The sequence below is a fragment of the Cebus imitator genome, unplaced genomic scaffold, assembly GCF_001604975.1.
Source record: "Cebus imitator isolate Cc_AM_T3 unplaced genomic scaffold, Cebus_imitator-1.0 Scaffold137, whole genome shotgun sequence".
NCBI lineage: Eukaryota > Metazoa > Chordata > Mammalia > Primates > Cebidae > Cebus > Cebus imitator.
In genome coordinates this window covers 4,287,527-4,294,372 of record NW_016107452.1, presented here as the reverse complement: position 1 = coordinate 4,294,372, position 6,846 = coordinate 4,287,527, and the positions used below count along the sequence as shown (strand labels likewise).

The 6,846-nt window shown below is 48.6% G+C and overlaps 1 pseudogene; it reads left to right on the top strand.

Annotated features, from left to right (window-relative positions):
• The first annotated feature begins 670 nt into the window (after positions 1-670).
• On the top strand, positions 671-1,266 carry LOC108313457 (annotated as a pseudogene).
• Positions 1,267-6,846: the final 5,580 nt, after the last annotated feature.

Below are 6,846 nucleotides of genomic sequence, written 5' to 3'. Positions count from 1 at the left end.
GGCTGCATTCCCAGGAGGTTAAGGCATTCTTAGACACAGGCCATAAAGACCTTGCTGAAAAAAAAAAAAAAAAAAAAGCATGGAAGGAAAGCTAGGAATTCTAGGCTTGTGCATGTGGACAAAGATTTCACTTGCAAAATGGTCTTGACTGCACTGGTGTAAATAGTAAATGATTGGAAGCAACCTGAATTCCATCAAGAGAAGAATGTTTAAATAAAAAACTGATTCTTCCATACAATGGGTGCTATTAAAAAGAATGGGGCCAGGCACAGTGACTCACACCTGTAATCCCAGCACTTTGGGAGGCTCAGGCAGGTGGATCATCTGAGGTCAAGAGTTCAAGACCAGCCTGGCCAACATGGTGAAACCTCATCTCTATCAAAAATACAAAAATTAGCTGATTATAGTGGCGAGTGCCTGTAGCCCCAGCTACTCAGGAAGCTGATGCAGAAGAATCGCTTGAACCTGGGAGGTGGAGGCTGCGGTGAGTCGAGATCACACCACTGCACTACAGCCTGGGCGTCAAAGGGAGACTCTGTCTCAAAAAGAAAAAAGAAAAAAAAAATCCACAAATTTTTACAAATTAAAAAATCAAACATTAAAAAATAATGGTGGGGGATTTTGAAGTGCTTTTGCGAGATTTGGGTCTTTTCCTAAGTCGGTGCTCACCAAGGAGAAAGCCATGTTCAGTTCGAGCACCAAGATCGTGAAGCCCAATGACGAGAAGCCAGAAGAGTTCGAGTCCGGCATCTCCCAGGCTCTTCTGGAGCTGGAAATGAACTCGGACCTCAAGGCTCAGCTCAGGGAGCTGAATATTATGGCAGCCCAGGAAATTGAATTTGGTGGTGGCCAGAAAGCTATCATAATTTTAGTTCCTGTTCCTCAACTAAAATCTTTCCAGAAAATCCAAGTCCGGCTAGTACACGAAGTGGAGAAAAAGTTCAGTGGGAAGCATGTTTTCTTTATCGCTCAGAGGAGAATTCTGCCTAAGCCAACTCGAAAAAGCCGTACAAAAAATAAATAAAAGCGTCCCAGGAGCCGTACACTGACAGCTGTGCACGATGCAATCCTTGAGGACCTGGTCTTCCCAAGAGAAATTGTGGGCAAGAGAATCCGCGTGAAAGTGGATGGCAGCCGGCTCATAAAGGTTCATTTGGATAAAGCACAGCAGAACAATGTGCAACACAAGGTTGAAGCTTTTTCTGGTGTCTATGAGAACCTCACGGGCAAGATGCTAATTTTGAATTCCCAGAGTTTCAATTGTAAACAGAATGACTAAATAAAAAAACATATTCACAGTAAAAAAAAATAAATAATGGTGGGACAGGAGATTCCCCTACCAGGAGCTAGGGGAATCTCATTTTAAAAATGCTTTGATGTGCAAAGTCCAAAAAAAGTCTTTTGTGTTCAGTACAAAAAAGCCAGTACACAGGAATTCCCAGGAACTTTCCAGCAGCAGTCGGGATTTTGGCAGGGATCACGCATGCCCGCCTGCCTGCCGGGGTGGGGGGCGGGATGGAGCCTGCATCCTCCACGGCCACCACAGGCACTGCCAGTGACCCTGAACTTGGTTTGCTTTCAGCCTGTGCCACAATCAGCTGGGTCTGGAGAGAAGAACAGGGATGGACCGGGCAGAGAGGGAAAGGCAAAGGAAAGGTTTTTCTCTTTCTTTCTTTTTTTTTTTCCAGACGGAGTTTTGCTCTTTGTTCAAGCGATTCTCCTGCCTCAGCCTCCCAAGTAGCTGGGATTACAGGCGCCTGCCACCATACCCGGCTAATTTTGGTATTTTGAGTAGAGACGCGGTTTCACTGTATTGGCCAGGCTGGTCTCGAGCTCCTAACCTTGTGATTCGCCCACCTAGGCCTCCCAAAGTGCTGGGATTACAGGTGTGAGCCACTGTGCCAAGCCAGGTTTGAGTCTTTCAAGGAAAGTTGCTGGAGGTGTTCAGAGGGGAAGTCACAGAAACAGGAAGATGCCTCTCTAGAGGATTTGAAGGGCTAGATTGGTATACGCATCCCCTCTGTGACCTTGGACACGTCACCTGACCTCTCTCAGCTTCAGTTTCCTCATCTAAAAAATGGGACTAAGAATAGCTCTACTTTCTGAGATGCTTGTGAGGATCGAGTGAACCCAGCACAGGAAGGGGAGCCACTGCCAGGATTCATGTCTTTGACATTTATTGAGCACTTACTGAATACCAGGCACGGAGGCTGACGTGGGGGTTGATGATGAAGGGTCAAGGCTCCTGGCTTCCCAGGGGTAGGTGTAAGTACAAAGATGCACAAGACAGCCGAGTGGTTAAGTCATTGGACTCGAAATCTAAAGATGCACAAGGTAACTGGGTTCTCAGGTTCTGGAAGCAGGGCAAACGGGGCTGTAGGGGCAGGAAGGGATGTTTCCCCAGCCTGCAGTGGTCAGGGTGGGCATTCTGGGAAAATGAATAATGCGTGGAAACTTGAAGAAAGAGGAGAGGCCTCCTGGGTGAAAAGGAGAGGAAGGGACCAGTTGCAGTGGCTGACTCCTGTAATCCCAGTACTTTGGGTGGCCAAGGTGGGTGGATCCCCTGAGGTCAGGAGTTCCAGACCAGCCTGGCCAACACAGTGAAACTCCATCTCTACTAAAAATACAAAAATTATCTGGGCGTGGTGGGGTGCATCTGTAATCCCAACTACTGGGGTGGCTGAGGCACAAGAGTCACTAGAACCCGGGAGGCAGAAGTTGTAGCGGGCCTAGATCACACCACTGCACTCCAGCCTGGGTGACAAGAGCAAAACTCAGGCTCAAAAAAATAAAATAAAATAAAGAGGGCTGGGCGCAGTGGCTCACACCTGTAACCCCAGTACTTTGGGAGGCCAAGGCATGCGAATCACAAGGTCAGGAGATCGAGACCATCCTGGCCAACGTGGTGACACCCCATCTCTACTAAAATACAAAAAATTAGCTGGGCATGGTGGTACGTGCCTATAATCCCAGTTACTCAGGAGGCTGAGGCAGGAGAATTGCTGGAACCCGGGAGGTGGAGGTTGTGGTGAGCTGAGACTGAGCCACCACTGCACTCCAGCCTGGCAACAGATGTGACTCAGAAAGAAAGATGAAAGAAAGGGAGAAAGAGGAAGGAAGGGAGGGAGGGAGAGAGGGAAGGAGAGAGGACGGGAACCGTGAGAGGGAATACCTGGTAGGGCGGGGCAGGACCTGACCTGCTAGCCCCGTTTTTCTCTTGGGGGCAGGATAGTCCCTACTGGGGTTGGAAATTTGTCTCCATAATGTGTGAGTGTGGGAGCCACTCGCATTTGGTGGTGGCAGTGGGCGGGAAAGCTAGACGGACAGCCCCCGATAACAAGAATGGGACCTCATCTCACAGGATGGGCTGCCGTCTCTTAGGACATTCACGTAGGCGAAAATCCTGCTTGAAATTATCTGCGTCTGGAATCTGACTGTACTTTACGTAGGAAGGCCATTTTTTGCTGCTCAGTATGCATAGTCCCTACATTTCCCAGGAGCACAGGCACACTGGAAATGGAGGCAAGGTTGTTCTTGGTTTCAGGTGGATGTTAACCAAGAGTTGATCACCATTTTGGAAAATCACGTCACTGAGAGCCTGCTGGCCTGCGATGCCTGCGTCACCTATAGGCACACCTGTGGCCGTCTGCTGTGGCTGTTGCCTTTCTGAGGATTCCCGAGCAGGAGCAAGTGACTCACTACTTCTTTATGTCTCTGGGGTGGAGGGGCATCTAATGTCCCCACATACAATTTTATGTCAAATTAACTTGCTTTTAATCCTCCTTTAGATTCTAAATAGGGCATAATACAGATGTATCTGAAATCACATGTGCAGGTGAATTACATACCTGGGTATTCAACTTCAGGATAGAAAGAAACATTTGAAATACTAGTTTTGGCCAGGCATGGTGGCTCAGGCCTGGAATTCCAGCACTTCGGGAGGCCAAGGTGGGAGGATGGCTTGAGGCCAGGAGTTTGAGACCAGCCCCGGCAACATAGCAAGGACCGATCTCTGTGAAAAATATAAAAATCAGCTGCCTCTGGTGGCATGTGCCTGTAATCCCAGCTACTTGGGAGGCAGAGGCAGGAGAATTGCTTGAGCCTGAAAGTCTGAGATTACAATGACAGCTGTGATTGTGCCACCGCACTGCAGCCTGGGTGACAGTAACAGATATATATATATATGATGTATATATATGAGATATATATATATATATATATAACAGAGCAATATATATATGTATATATATAAAACAGGCAATAAACATATACATATATGTTTATGCAAGAAGAACTGGGTCTGAACACTTGCAAGCCCCTGCATCAGGAGCCTGGGGAACGTGTCGTGTGAACCAGGGCTGAATGGAACACCCAGCTAGCCCAGCAGCAGCTCGGGACATGGCCATAAGCAGCACACTTTCCATGGAAATGAATCAGTAACTTGGGGATGAATCAGGACACAGGAATTGAAAGTCATACCTCCTCCCCCAGGTGGAAACTTAGCAAGCACCTTCCCCCAGCGCCGACCCACCTATATTCTCACAAGTATGTCTGGCAGTGGAGACGCCAATCCTGGGAGGAACCTCAGGCACGTAGGTTCCAACCCAGAGTCAGGCTGGAAAAGTTGAGGCTCTTCAAAGAGACTAAGACTTTGAACCTGGGTCCACGTAAGATCCAGTCATCCCTCAAGGAATGTGACTAACGTCATCCATGGACGAGGGCAGGAAAACGTCAGATAAAAGACCCTTCTGATAAGTTAACAGGTTGCTTTCATAGTACGCATGTTCTAAAGACCTTGTTTTTACCCCGAGAGGGGAATATCTTTTCTGTTAATAAAAAGCAGTTTCCCTGTTTGATAAGTATGCAAATATTTAAGGCTGTGGAGAAACAGGAATGCTTTTATACTGTTGGCGGGAATGCAAATCAGCTCAACCATAGTGGAAGACAGTGTGGCGATTCCTCAAAAACCTATCTGACCCAGCAATACCATTTGACCCAGCAATCCCATTACCAGATATATACCCAAAGGAATATAAATCGTTCTATTTTAAAGATACATACACAAGTTTGTTCATTGTAGCACCATTCACAATAGCACAGACATGGAATCAACCCAAATGCCCATCGATGATAGACTGATAAGGCAAATGTGATCACATTACACCATGGAATACTATGCAACCATAAAAAGGAATGAGATCATGTCCTTTGTAGGAACATGGGGGAGCTGGATGCCATTATCTCAGCAAATTAACACGGAAACAAACCAAATATCACATGTTCTCACTTGCAAGTGGGAGCTGAGCTGGGTGCAGTGGCTCACAACTGTAATCCCAGCACTTTAAGAGGCCGAGGTGGGTGGATCACCTGAGGTCAAGAGTTGGAGACCAGCCTGGCCAACCTGGTGAAACCCCGTTTCTAATAAAAACACAAAAATTAGCTGGGTGTGGTGGCAGGTGCTTATAATCCCAACTACTCAGGAGGCTGAAACAGGAGAATCACTTGAACCAGGGAGGCTAAGTTTGCAGTGAGCGGAGACTGCACCGCTGCACTCCAGCCTGGGTGACAGAGTGCGACTCTGTCTCATAGAAAAGGAATAAAAGACAACTAAGTGGGAGCTGAACATTGAGAACACATGGACACAAGGAAGGGAGGAAGAGCATCAGGATAAACAGCTAATGCACTTGGGGCTTAATAGCTAGATGCTAGGTTAATAGGCACAGAAACCACCATGGCACACGTTTACTGACGTAACAAACCTGCACATTCTGCACATGTATCCCAGAACTTAAAATGAAATACAATTTTAAAAAGTGGAATTTGGGGGTGTCAAAATTCCTGCCTAGGCCCCCCTGGTTGGGCTCTCGCTGTCACTCAGAGGGATGAGCCTGGAGTGCCAGGCTCCAACCAGATCAGGAAAGGCCTCAGAACTCCCATTAAGAAGCCTGAACTTAATCCCGAGTTTATTGGGAAGTCGTTGGTGGAAGTTAAGTAGGAAGTAATGTGATCAGATTAGCATTTTAGAAGAATCAGTCTGGCTGCAGAGTGGATGGTGGACAGGAGCAGGGCAAGGCTGGAGCCAGCCAGGCCAGTTAAGAGACTGCTGGGGCCATCAGGGGGTGGTGTGTGTGTGTGTCTGGGAAGGGGACAGTGGTGGCCCGAGTCATCCAGAGGTCATATTATAGCAGCGTGGATCGTAGGGGGTATGGTGATGGCTTGATTCATCTGAGATGCGGTAGGGTTTAGGGCGGTACCCCATATTCTGTGGGGCTGGGGGAGGCAGTAACTGTGACCTGGTTTAACAACTGGGCAGTGAGGAAAATAGTCAAGTGCAACCAACCCTGTGTGCCCCGTGCCAGTCACTGCTCACGTAAACCTCCTAGCAAACCTCTAGGGTAGCTCCACTGTGATTACTGTCGGCATTTTACAGGCAACGGTGCAGGTGCACAAATAGCTTACCCTTGCCACAGTCACAGCGGCGGGACCCCAAAGTCTGAGCTCTGGCTCAGGCAGACGTCCCAGCGCTCTTTCAGAGGCAGTGTTGTGGAGTTTCAGGGCTGGATTCCGGCTTGGGGGCAGGGGAACCTGTGTCTGGATGGACTGTTCAGGGGCTGCCCAGCCTCAAATGTGAACAAAGAACTCAGATCCTTCTGTTCAGCCCGGAGCCACCACCTGAGACTTGCTCATGCTGCAAATGCAGGGAAGGTGGCCCTGAGCTGGGTGGGTGCAGGGGGCGCAGATTCCCCAAGGCAGGCATGGACCACACCCAGCTCTGACGCTCAAGGTCATGAGCCTTGAAGGGTGCAGGAGGCCCGGTCCACCATGCCTCTCCCCCATCGCCAGCCC